The sequence below is a fragment of the Lactuca sativa genome, chromosome 6 (genome assembly GCF_002870075.4).
Source record: "Lactuca sativa cultivar Salinas chromosome 6, Lsat_Salinas_v11, whole genome shotgun sequence".
Classification (NCBI taxonomy): Eukaryota; Viridiplantae; Streptophyta; class Magnoliopsida; order Asterales; family Asteraceae; genus Lactuca; species Lactuca sativa.
The window spans coordinates 165,849,638-165,864,123 of NC_056628.2; the positions used below are offsets into that span (position 1 = coordinate 165,849,638).

At 33.8% G+C, this 14,486-nt stretch overlaps 1 long non-coding RNA gene across 13 annotated transcripts; it reads right to left on the bottom strand.

Moving 5' to 3' along the window:
• Positions 1–3,925: 3,925 nt before the first annotated feature.
• LOC128126732 (uncharacterized) lies at positions 3,926–7,840 on the bottom strand. Of its 13 annotated transcripts, none has more exons than XR_008224856.1 (4): positions 6,819–7,812; positions 6,155–6,530; positions 5,773–5,879; positions 4,326–5,277 (listed from the first exon to the last, which is right to left on the bottom strand). It is a non-coding gene; the product is annotated as an uncharacterized LOC128126732 (long non-coding RNA). The 13 variants fall into 13 exon arrangements; XR_008224858.1 differs by having other exon boundaries at positions 5,812–5,879; positions 6,819–7,811; XR_008224853.1 differs by adding an exon at positions 3,926–4,113 and having other exon boundaries at positions 4,788–6,530; positions 6,819–7,817.
• Between the last annotated feature and the right edge of the window lie 6,646 nt (positions 7,841–14,486).

The following is a 14,486-nucleotide window of genomic DNA, read 5'->3' on the forward strand; positions in this document are numbered from 1 at the left end:
GATCAAGGTGTTTGTAAGGTGCTTAGAAGAAGGGTTCAAGTATAGATCCAACAAGGTTGCCTCATTTCTGGACCATTGTGAGTAAAAAGATTTTATCTTGCTCATTGGTTTCATAGATATAGTTATTTGTCATATTTGTCACATTTTGGTCCCTTAAGCTTGTGTTTTGGGAGTCGAGGAAACTCCAACACCTTTTAAGCCATATAGAACACTCTTGAGACTTGTTGGACTTGGAAAGTTACGTTTTAGTGCTTGTTCTTTAAGCGATGCAAGTTATGTTATCATTTTTGGTCATTTTAGTGCATAAAGTTTAGATCTTGCTTGATGGGAGTGTCTTAATGGGTAAAGTTGGTAACTTTATCCATTAATACATTACAAAGGTCCATATTTGAAAGTTTAAGGGATTGGGTTGTTGTGTTAAGAGCATAACGGAGTTTTGGACTTCTGAGGCTACATTAGTCGTAACATCCTATACGTTGAGCGTATGAAGGTCCTCTACGTTGAGCGTAGAGATGTATGCTACGCTGAGCGTAGGTCAACTAAGGGTTGACCGATGACTTTTTACCAGTTTGACTTTTGGTCAATTGTATTGGGATTTAGTCTTGGAAAGGAGAATAATAGACTTTTATCCAAAGTAGGATAACTATAAGTCAAGATGCTTTGAATGTGGATTATTACCTTAGTTATTGATTGAGATTTTAATGCGTATACGTTTAGTGTGAGGAGTTCCCATATTAGCACTCGAGTATGTGTGATTGTCTGTCTACAAATTGAGGTGAATCTTCTCATTATACTGTGTAGGATGCTAGCTATCTTTGTGACTCTTGCATGTGTAAGTTGGGCTACACTTGTTCATTATATCTTGGGTTAGGCCCATTTATTATATCTTGGGTTGGGCCCATTTATATGTATGTTGGGCTTGGCCTATTTGCATGATTGGGCTGAGCCCATTGATTATATGTTGGTATGGGCCCATTTGCATGATTGGATTGTGCCCATTTGTATGTATGTTGGGCTGGGCCCATTGACATGTTGGGTTGGGCTCTTTTGTATCGTATGTGGTATTTTGGGGAACTCAGTAAGTTTCGTGCTTACAATTTGTGGATTAACATTTTTCACCTACTTTCAGTTTCAAAGGATAGGGCCCGACTTGATTGTACAACATCCCTTGATAGATTTTCCGCACTAATTATATTTGTTTACTTAGATGTTTGGAAAATACAATTCACTTTGACTGGTTTTGGAACAAATGAGTAAATGAAATTAATGGTTTATAAAAGAAATTTTTTATCGATATTTTTGGGACGTTACACAAGAATATGGAATTAATTTGGAGTACAAAGTCATTAACTCCCAAAGATCTTGAAAGCCAAAATTGAAATTGGAGTACCACCGAAGTAAGGATGACAAAAACAACCCACCTATAGATACCTCACCTGTAAATCACCACTCACACATGTCTATATCGTTCACAAAGACAGTAGGAACAACTTCCATGAGAAATTTTGCAAGCGGCGTCGTTGTTTTGTGGTTTAAATTCACATGCCTCTTTTTACACTCTATGTGCATCTCCACAAAATTATACGTCTGTGTAGTGCATCTGTGGCAGAGCTTTTCTTACCTCCATTGAAATCTGTTGGACACCTTTAAAATCCTTTTGCACCAACACTTTTTTCATCCCAAAATGGCAAGGAGTCCCTTGAAATCTATATTGGTTTATCAAAGATCTCTAGTGTGATAGTGCTACCTGGTTTGGGATGAAGAATGAGAGAAAATATAAAGGGAAAGGGACAATGAAGGAGTATATGAGGGTAACGGTAGGGGGGGGGGGGGGGTCAGGGTGGATCAGACTTTTAAGAACCAATATAAATAATTATACACAAAATGAATTAAATGATAAAAGATATGCATGAGGGTAATATATAAGGGTAACGGTAAAGGGGGGGGGGGGGGGGGGGGGGGGGAGGGGGGGAGGGTCAGGGTGGATCAGACTTTTAAGAATACCAATATAAATAATTATACACAAAATGAATTAAATGATAAAAGATATGCATGAGGGTAATATAACATTTTCAGGTTTGTAATGAACTAAAGATGCAACAAAACAAAACAATATGGACATTCCGAGGAAAAAAAATTAGAAGTTAGGAATTCCCAAACCATAAGGATCATTTGTTGAATTTATTTTAACTTGAGCTTGTATGATTTTGACTTCAACATTTCTAAATGTAACAAAATGGAAATAAAATGTACAATGTTCTTGCGTATTATATGGAGAGAACAAACGAAACACAAAGTTATTTTGAATCAATATCCATTAATAGATTCTCATGATTTCATTGTTAAAAATGGAGTAATTTATTAAAAAAAAAAACAATTACAAATTATAATGACGGTATTTAACAAAAGTCAAATATGAAATAAACTTTCTTCCCCGTCATTGAAATCAAATTCCATAATTAAGTTTGAAACTTTTACACATAATTCTACTTCAATGATTTTCTATCATTACCTTTTTGACTTTGAATGGAAGAAAAGTTTTAATTTTGAATTTTTACTTTTAGGTCTTAACATGGTTTATTGACTTTCGAAAATTATTGGTTGATGAATAGAAAATCGGTTATGATTAATCATTAAACTATAATAAAATTATATTATATACTTGGTTATTAATCAATGCTATTTTTCTTTTTACAAAAGAATATAATATAGTATCAATCTTTTTCTGTGCCCTCTAATTAGGAAAGCAAACATGAAACATGAAACAGTAAACATGGAATAAGATAGAAAATATCTTGAAACAAGAATAAAATAGTATTATGCATAGTCTTTATATTTTATAAGTCAATTTATAATTTTATAAATTACTATATTTCTGGTCAACACATTGAATGATCTATTAATTTTTAAAATCCTCAAAAAGATTTTGATGTTTATGATGATATGTTAGGTGTTGGCTATATTGAGTCATAGTGGTCAACAATTATATATATATATATATATATATATATATATATATATATATATATATATATATATATATATATATATATATATATATATATATATATATATATATATTGTTTTTGAAATACAATTTTGAATTTTATTTGTTTCATATAAAAAATATACCAACTCAAAACGAGACTTGTAAAATGAGAAATTTAGAGACAAAGAAAAACGAGATATATTTAAATGAAAATTTAATTCTAAATACCAATTTAAAAAATACTCAAGTACAAAAATATTCAATCACGAATTTAGTTTGTTTTTTACGCATATAACGGTTTAAGTCATCTGATTTTTCAAACTTATTGTAATAAAATGTTTTGTAAAACCCCTAAAATAAATTATAAGATAACTTTAAAAAAAATAAATGAAATCGAGATGTCTTATTAAATAAGCCTTTAGGGCCTTTATATAATTTTCCAAATATATCTTTATATCAATTTTTTATGGTTTTTATATTTTTTTCTAAAATTTAGTTTTTCTAGTTTTTACAACATTTTTTTATAAATATTTCTGTAATGCTTAACTGTTTCACATTTTTTTTATATAAAATTTTCTCAAATTCATGTTAAAACCTTTTTTTTCTCTAAGTCTTCTTATATATGGGTCTTTAAGAACTCTCTCTTTTTTTTTCTTTCTAAATTCATTTTTTTACATATTTGTTTTATACATTTAAGGTGGTAAAAATTAATTATTTTTACAAATTTATAAAAAATTAAATTGTTGAAAGACTTGGTAAAAAAGTTGGGAAAAAAGTTATAAAAAAACGTAATTCAAAAAGAATTAAAAAAAGTTAATATGAAAAAAAATAAAATAATAAAATAAATCAATAAACTACTAGACTCGTTAAGGAAAATTTTCATAGTTAGTCTTTATGTAATAAAGTTCATAAAGTGTAAAAAGGGGTGTTTTATAGACATTTTAAATAGTTATTAGGCTAATACGATGTTAACACAATTTTAATTATATAAACTAGAGTGGTGTCCCCCGCTACGCGGGGGTTAGACGGTTTCAATATTTACACGTAAAGAAGACCTATGTTAACTAATAGGTATGTTCCTTGTTCTCAAACATTAGGTCAGATCTGATAGCTCCCGTCTGTTCCTACCATAAAAATAAAAACAATTTTACCAAGGAACATACCTATATGGCTATATGTTATAGAAAATTGAAAGTGGGATGATAGATTTTAATGTAATTGTTACACATTTATTAAACTATCTAGTGCCTACGGATGAGATGGGGTTGGGTGCGGCGGAAAAACATTATTTTTGTTAAATGTAGGAATCAACATGATACGAAAAAACCATAAAATGTTGTTATTTTAAGTAAGTAATGTTTGCCTCTTTGCATTTGTATTTAAACATTAAACAGAAGTTCTCTCATACCATATGGCTTCACTACAATAAGCACACATTGAAAGAAAAATACGTAGTAGGTCTTAATTCCAACATTTCATCGAACAATTTGAAGTACCATTTTGCAACAATACATCACCTAGGCCTAACTGTTATAGAAAAAGAAGCAGTCTTCTTTCATTGTCACTACCATCTCCACAAACGGTGACAATCTGACAATCTGTAGAAAAACTCATATGTTTTTGTTTAATTCCAGTTTGAAGCTAAAAAAAAAAACTCTTTAATCTTTATATCAAAAAACTTATTAAAAATAAGCACAAACAAAACAAATGAGCCACGGAAAGGTAAAGAGAAAATGGAGATACAGAGCCAAGCAATTCTATTTAAGGAAGATACATATAAAATAAAAAAGCTTCTTACCTGATTGTCGTTTCAAAGCACTTCCAGTTTAGCAAAGTCAACGATTGTCAAGTAAGGTGGTCTTTAACCTGCTGTGATACAGAAACAATAATATATAGGTGTCGGATGTGCTTAAGAATAACTTGGTAAAGAACAAATGATAAGAAGAGAAAAGGAAAAAAAATGAAAGGTCGATCTGAAGAAAGAAAACCGCAAAAAGCTTCAAAATTGAAGTTCTTCCTTTCCAAGCTAATGGCTGAAAATGCTAAATCAAAGTCACTTGTTCATGATGGTAAAAAAATTTGTTCAGGTTTAGGAACAGAGTACTTCAGAATTTTACTTCAAAGCAACTGTGGTGTAAGTGTGCTAGATTTTGTACCACAACCTGAAGGTGGATCTCAATATTTATGTCTTAACAGATTAAATCAAACTCCAAGCTCCCCTATTGCTTCTGGAAGCTCTGCAGGAAGGAAAGCTAGTAATCGGATTGTACTTGTCTACCATGGAAACCCTGAGGTAATATTAATAAATAAATCAGTCTGTGAAAAAAAAAATTGTTTGTTTTCTGAATTTCCTTAATTTGGTTTTCTTGAGATTTTTTTAACAGGGTAGTGATTCTGAATCTGATAACATGATAACAGTAACATGCCTATGGACATGCTTGGAACTATACAGTTTTTTTTTTTTTGTAATTTGATAATATGCAAAAGGGTATTATGGTAATTATGGTCTGATTAATATATTATTTTATATAAATGGTAGTCACAAAAAACAGCAGAATTGCTTCTTGATTTGAAGGTGAAATCAATAGTGAGCAGCCCTAGAATAGCGCCAACTGAAACTGCTAATGCAATCGCTCGTGTAAGTCTCAAGTTTTTTTAGGGGCATTTTCGTCTTTTTCTCTGATTAATCTAAATGGGAAAATGCACGTGATTGAAGGTTCAAGAAGTTGCTGATTGTCTAGGTGCTGATTGTGTGCCAAGATATGCTGGAAAGGAATTCTTACTTCAGAGTTGTTACATTACTAATATTTGGCGGCTAATACCCGAGCAAGTAAAGTCTATCGTTAAGCTTCATTCTACGATGCTATACAAAGCCAGCTTTCTGTTGTAACTGTCAATTACATTAAGTTCTCTGTTATATGGATCCGATGATAAAAATTAACAAAGAGAAGGTGAAGAGAGAAGCGCAAAGGTGTTGTTTTAATCTTAACAATTACTGGTGTTCTGTCTAAGGTCATTTTATTGTTTATAGTCTTGAATTACATATCTCCAACAATTGTTGTTGAAATGATAAGGTTATTTTATATTTCCAACGAAGGCTAGGCTATGTTATTCAAGATCTTAATAAATAAAGGAATTAAATCGTGTAAATTTATAACATCTTACTTAGTCAACCTGACAATCCTTGTTTCCAAAATCCAAGTTACTTTTTGTTACTGAGAAGAAGTTTCCAAACGGTAACCACATACATACCAAGTAGAGCTGGGCTGACTCCTGCAATGCCAAAGTAATGACCTACACACAAAGTGATATAATTACACATCTCATAGGAAAATAAAATTAAACTTAGTAAATGTCACATATTTCCAAGTGTGAATGGCATTCTTGTGCAAGAGCAATGACATTCTGGTGTGTAACTACAATGAACAAAAGGGCTTTTTTGTCACACATCTGACGGTTGAGGATGAAAGTGGTGTTGACGCCATTCCGCTCCATGATGCCCAGCATCATGCTTCCTTCAACTGTTGTCTGCATCACAAAACTGAACAATGAAGTTAGCCAGATTGGTCAAAATTGAAGACTTTCTTGTTTTATCACATAAAAAAAGGTAGATTTAATAATAAAAAACTGGAAAATTAACTCTAATTAGATTTAACCCTAATTGGATGTTCAGTAAGGAAACCCCTAATTACAACCATCATATGAAAGCAAACCCTTCAATCAAATTACTTGCCCATTCTTATATTCGAACAAATAAATTAAAATCAAGAACACACTTAAACAAACATGAAATTGAAAGCATATAGAAATAGGGATGAACATTCGGCACCTGGGAATCGGAATAGCTTCATGAATTACCAAGGTAAAGTTAAAATAACCCCGATGAACATCCTTCAACGAAAACAACACGTTAATCCATCATCACCCCCACTCCTGACCAGCACTTCTCCATCATTCCCACTTAAAACAAACGTCAACCACCTCCCTTATTTCTCCAATCAAGCCATCATTCACCCGCCTCCATTACCACCTCGCATCCACACCAAAATCACAATAAGTTCTTTAATGACAATATATGCACTTTGTGAATCATACATAATTAAAAGACATGGGTTGAAAAGCATATTCCTTATATGGCTAAAGTAAACATGGAACTGTAAAGTGAGGATAAGAATTGGTCTCTAAATCAGTAGGCTAATTCAGGCATATACATCTTTTCTAGGGCTACTAATACCTGGATAAGAATTGGGTCTGTAAATCCGTTTGACAGATGGCGGTTGAGTCAAAGGCATATACACATGCTTCTATCTTCCATTCCCAACAGATGGCAGTACACGGAAACAGAAAAAAAAGGATGGAAGGTAGATGGCGAACCGGGAGATTAACCAAGCTAGGGATTTTCCTCACCAAACCTGGAATAGGAAAACGACGGAGTAGGAGGGGAATCGATTTTCTAAGCTGAAACAGAAACGAAGGCGCCGAATGTTCTCCAATCGAAGATGGAAGCTTCAATCCATGTAGAATAGGAGAAGGTTTGTCGTCGACGTCACCAGCTCTTCAGTGGCATCTTTCGTTGCTACTCGATCAGACGATCTTTGGCGAGAGAGAAAGGCAATGGGGTGGAAGAAGAAGAGGGAGCATCGGTGAGATTTTAAGAGGTTCTGACGATATTGGATTTTTGTGGGTTCAAGGTTCGTCTTAGTGGAAGAAGCGGTGGTAGTTGAGGCGGTGGAATAACTTAAGCAAAGGAGAAGTAGTGACCTCGCTGGAGCAAAACCATTGGACAGCTGAAGCGGTGGATTGAGAATGACAACAAAGAACTGAGAAAATGACATAAACTGTCCAACACAAATGAAGGACGAAATCTACCAAAAAAACCCTAAGTTTACTGTAGATAAGCTAAGAGAATTTTAATATATAGTATAATAAGGGAAAATGATTTGTAAGGATAACGAAGTATTAGACTTACAAAAAATATCATTAAACATTTTTTTTTGTACACATATCACCAATCAACTATAACTTTTGTACACATATGACCATTAAACTTTACCTTTGTTCAAAAAATACCATTATGTTACCGGTAATAGTAGGTCACCAGCCACGTAACATGCCATGTGGCTGCTGACGTGTATTTTATTGTATATTATGTACACATTATACAATTAAACTATTTTTTGTACACATTATACCATTAATTTTTTTTTGTATGTATATTTTACCATTAAACTTTTTGTACACATTTTACCATTAATCTTATATAATTTATTCAAAAAATATTATTTCAAAAAATACATATTTTTACATAAAATGGGTTTTCCATCACCTATTGTGACTCCCTGATTTTGTAAGGTTTGAGGGAAACGGTTTGTTTTTTACAATGATACTAAGGACTTTCTTTTACAACTACATTGTGAATTTATGTTGGTCATAAATCAATTGGAACCCATAAGGTTTGAACTTGAGACTTTTATCTGGAGCGGCGAAGAAATACTTAATTGTTCATTATTCTAGCTAATGTCTAGTAAACATATTCTTATAAGTCATTTACTTAGGAAACTACGTTTGAGGCACACTTATAAACTCATGAAACATTTTGTACATGTTACCTTATTATAATCCCCCCTCTTCTTGATTATGGTTGATGATTAAAAAAATGCATTGAAATTATGTCGTTGTTTACCGATAGGAAAATGACTTATAATGATAAGTTTACTAAAATTTAGAAAATCAGTAAAATCCACATCAGGTGATGGGAAACCTACTTTTATGTAATGATATGTATTTTTTAAAATGATATTTTTTTCAATAAATTACATAACATTAATGGTAAATCATGTATAAAAAAAAGTTTAATGGTAAAATGTGTACAAAAAAAAAGTTTAATGGTATAATGTGTACAAAAAATAGTTTAATGGTATAATGTGTACATAATAAACAGTAAAATCCACGTCAGTAGCCACATGGCATACCACGTGGCATGCTACGTAGCTAATGACCTATTATTATCGGTAATATAATGGTATTTTTTGAACAAAGGTGAAGTTTAATGGTCATATGTGTACAAAAGCTATAATTGATTGGTGATATGTGTACAAAAAAAGTTCAATGGTATTTTTTGTACAAGTCTAATACTTTGTTACCCTTACAAGTCATTTTCCCTATAAATAAATGTCATTTTATAATTATCATCTAACTTAGGTTTTTTTTTTCCAAACACTATTACTTTATCAGTTGTATGGGTTAGTAAGACAAAAGCAATTTCTAAAAAGTTCGTCATGGTTTCGCCATGGTGTGTTATGACTTTACGATTTGTATTTGACGTCATAATTTAACAAAATATCGTTTTAAGTCATATATGCATATAAAAATGAATAATAGTAGAGAATATATATATATATATATACACACACACACACACACACACATATATATATATATATATATAACATTATTAATTATGTACAAATTTGTCGCTTTAAGTCACGCCTTATAAACGACGTGGCTCGTCATGGCTCGTAAAAACTTGAGGCTTGATAATGCCGCCAAGTTTACGCCTAAAGTTATTTAAAACCTTGGACAAAAGCTAACTTTGTAGTTAAAAACTAGTTTTTCAGCTAATCAGCCAAACATAGCTTAAAAATCACTTAGTGATGAAAATAAAACATAAGATCCAAAGATTTGTTAGCTAAATTTTATGACTCGATTGTTTGAGTAAGGTTATGTTTAGTAGACTAGCTGAAAAATTGGGGTTTAGTTGAAAAGTTAGCTTATATTTGATAATCTACAAATAAGAATTTCTTTTTTTTGAAACTTAAGCAAGGTGCTCAAGTCAAATTACAAAAATGTTTAAAATGAAGGACAAACATTAAACCAACCAATCACTTAAACAAATATTGGATCAATTTTTAATCCAATTAAAGGTAGAAAGGACAATGTCATCTGCGAGGAACATAACAACGTTCCTTTAATTTTGGAAAACTATCGCATTTCGAGCTCTCCGTATTGTCCAAAGAGTCGAGTACAACAGAGACAACTACAACTTTTTTTTGTCTCTTGTGTTCATCTTCAATTACTTCATTACATCAACATAAGAGATCAGTTGGTTTGCAAGATAGATGACCAGTCAATAACCCATTTCCACAAACTTGAACTATAGCTGCATGAAAAGAACACGTGATCGATATCCTCAACCATGCTGTTGCAGAACTGACACTGTAACATCCAAACTTTAAACCACATTTTTTCATTTAAAACCATATTAATCATTCAAAACTCATTTTTGAAAACATAACATAATATTCATTAGTTTCAAAAGGATAGAGTTTAAACAGAGTTAAATTACAAAAACCAGTAGAAGTCTAATAACAACATAACTTTGATGTGAATGTACAGTCACGCCACACCCTTCCGTCAAACAACCTGAAAGACATTTAACTTAACAACATAAGCACAAAACTTAGTGGATTCCCTATTATACCACACATTCCACCATACCTACAATTCATACAAGCAAAGGCTCTCGATTATAGCTAATCCACCAGCATAACATATCAACATGCATAAAAACCGTAGGCACCCTATGATCATAGTACCATCGGCTATCAGCCATCGCACAACCATCAACTCCTAACTATCATACAAGCACTGAATCTTTGCCATACTACAACCATACCAAGGATATTACTAATATTGACGGTTATAAATGCATAATCATATGTAGCTAAAAATAAGATATACAATAAAATAGATGATCCTACCCGTGAAAAATAAATCAAACAAGAGCCATTGATCAAGGCTTAGACTAGAGTTCTCAGGTTATCCAGTTTTAATTATGTACAGTCCCTACGACATTCACTTGGCAGTCAACCAATACGACCAATACCCAACCAATCATGAAACATAACAGTATTAGACATTCATTCAACCACATACTTAACGAAGACTAAATAGTCTACAAGTATACTCGTATCCTAACATTGTTTATGTCTTATCATACATAGGTCATACAATGTCACACACCGTATAGTGAAAAAACTCGCCTGGAGCTAGCTGATCAACCACAAGCCTCACACACGAGTCCACCGACAATCTAATAGCATGGTCTACCTAATATCAACCAAATATTAATCCTTGGTCTTAAACTCATATCCTTCAAATTTTGACCAAAAGTCAATCTGGTCAAAAGTTAACGGTGAACGGGTCATCAAGGTCAAAGTTAATGGTCAAACAAGTCAACCCGCCGTGACCCTTTGTCGTGTAGCTACTAGCAGACGATAAAACAATCACAACATCAGAGCCATATTTAAGATGCGAACCTTCCTTGGTTGCATCGCGATTCTCGAGGCAAAATACTTATTCTATTAAGCACTTAATCCCTTAAAAATAAGGCTCTAGCTTTCTAAATTACATCAAAATAATGACTTAATGGATAAAGTTTCCAACTTTATCCATTTGTATGCCCTAAACACATCTATCTCTAACCTAGGTCTAAAATGGGACCAAAATGCTACAATCTTCATACATGGGTCAAATGGGAGGTTAAACACACACACACAACAACCCTAAGGGTCTAGAATAAAAACCAAAACCACCTTTAAATCCTTGAGTTATCCAGACTCCAATGAATCAAGACAAAAAGGGACTAACTAAGCTCTAAATCCTATATCAAGCATGCAAAAGCCTTAAAGGTGGGCACTTGATGTAACACCATGTTTCAAATCATTTCATAATTCGGGGCTGTGACCCAAAGACTAGTTATCAAAAGGTTTCGGGCCTTGGGGGAAATAGAGATTTAGACCCCTTTGAATGTGGGTAATGTAGATTACATGATCAGAGAGTTTAGTTGGAGCTTTGGAGCCCAAGGGTATAACCGTAAAGTGATTGTTCGAGCCTCTTTGGAATTTTGGTTTTAAGTTCGGTAAGTTTTAAGGAAAAGGAGAGTTGATAGGGTTGTAGAGCTTCTCAATACCTTGCCATGGGTATAAAAATTGTCTAAATCGAAGTTAAAATAAAGAAGTTATGACCTTTGAAGTTAGGGCGATTTTGGGTTAAGCTACGTACATTGAGCGTATTCAGCGTGTATGCTAGAAGTACTAGGGCATACCTAGTCGGCTGGGCGTAAATTGAGTATATCGGGCGTACGAGATCAGTGCCCAAACCCTATTTTCGTGGTTTGAGCCCTATTTAAGCTCCTTAACTCCCCCAAACCCACTCCATTCTCAGCCTCCACCTCTCCAACACCCTCTCTTGAAACCCTAACCCTAGTTTGAGCCTCGTGAGCAAAAAGAAGGTGTTTTTAAGTGCTTTGGAGTGTTCTTGGATTACCTTGGAGAAGAAGGAACTCATTGTAGAAGTGTTTGCATTGGTGCTTGTAGATCCAAACTTTGTTCACCTTGATCTTTCCACTAAAGGTATAAAGCTTGAATCTTGATGACGCATTTGCTAGATCCAGCTAGTTTTGGGGTGTTATGAGGTTTTGGTCACTTTGGTGCATAAAGTTTAGATCTTGAAAGTTTGTGGCCTTGTTATGGATAAATTTGGAAACTTTATCCATCTAAACATCATATTGATTCAAATTTAAAATCTTGAGACTTGGACTTTATGGACTAAGTTAGAAAAAATGCATTATTGGTCCTTTTGAGACTTAAATACTAGATCTTGATTGGTTAGACCATTCTGATGGATAAATTTAGAAATTTATCCATTATGGAGTTATTAGTAACCATAAGAATGTCATATTGATGGGTTTTGATGAATCATGCTTAAGTTGATGTTCATATTATAAGTTTGGATTGATAAAAACTGGTTTTAGGTCCCATTAAGCCATGCAAAGGTGTAAAGTTGGCAACTTTATAATTGAAGACCTTATCTAGAGATTAGATCTGAGTTTGGACGTTTTTTCTTAAGCATTAAGTACTTAATGAGAGTTTTTGGCCCTCTGACAAGTACGTTGGGCGTACATAGGAATACGCTCAGCGTAAGGCATGAATCAGGCTTCACGACTTGTACATTGCGCATCAGAGAGGAGTATGCGGGGTGTACGAGTTCAATACGCAGGGCGTACTCCCGAGAAACTCATTTTGGGCCATTTGGGAGTTGGGCCATGAGTTGTTGGACCGGTTATGGAAAGGGTAAAATGGTCTTTTACCCTTTAGGAAGACAAAATATTGTTTGGCCTTGGATTTTGGGAATTTATCTTAATTATTGATTAGGGATAATTTGATTATATTTGGTGTGAAGATTCCGGTAACAACAGCTCGCAGGTTCGGTTATCTTGGATTGAGGTGAGTTTCCTCACCTTGTGGGCGGGTCGAAGGCACTAATGCCGACCCATAGTTTATTATGATTAGGATGCTAGTTGTCCGCTTGACTCTTGCATGTATGGTGTTTGATATGTATACCGGGCAGGGCCTGATGCGGGGCGGGGCCTAATAATTATATTGTATGTTATTTATCTTTATGATTCTTGCATGTGTTTATGTGTTTGTATGTATATCGGGTGGGGCCTGATGACTGACAGATCTGTTCTGAGTGGGGCGGGGCCCGATGATGGGCGGGTCCCATTATATGTTGATATGTATGATATGTGTTATTTTAGGGAACTCACTAAGCTTTGTGCTTATGGTTTCAGGTACTTCCGGTTGAAAAAGGAAGGGTCCGGCTTGATCGCAGTGCATCCACCCATGGTTTCGCAACTTGATGATTTTGGGATTGTACTCTGATGACTATTTTATTATGATATACTTTTGAATGGTTGTAAAAAGATAATTGGTGTTTTTGGTTGAACTAAAAATGAAATTTTTACCTTATAATTTTTGGGACGTTTCACTTGATAACTTATAGAGCTTGATAAGGCCACAAGAAGGTAAAAATTATCTGGAGTTGCTTCACTTGATTTAGAATAGCAACTAACTCTTCTATTTTTCTCTCTAAAGCACCAAACACAAGGAAAGAAATAATAAGAGGCTATGGTTTTGGAGGTGAAAGGTTTATAGGGTTGGAGGTTGAGCAATAAAGGAAACCCTAGGAGGTAGTGACATTATATAGGGATCAAGGCCCCATATTAGAGTTTGAGATTTTTGCGGCTTTGCATCATGACGCTCTGTATAGTCGTGTCTCGATGCTACACATCAATACTTATGTCGCGACTACAAGTTTTTATGCTAAAACCCAATAACTTGAAATCCTCAAACTGACAATTTAACAACTTTGGAAAAGGGTGTTACAATTCTCCTCCTTATCCAAATTTTTTCCTCAAAATCCACTTTCACGAGTTCTTCCTAGTACTTTACCCGCATTCCTTTACGAGCCTTCCAATCCCCTACAATCTTTAACAATTCAAACCTACCCAATTCTAATTATAGCAACGCTAACAAATCCTTAGATGGAACTCTCCATGACCGGAAACTTATCCGTCTAAAAACTCTAATTCCAAAAATTATCTCCCTTGAGCATAAAATCGACAAGTTTCCAAAAAGGAACACTACATATTCAT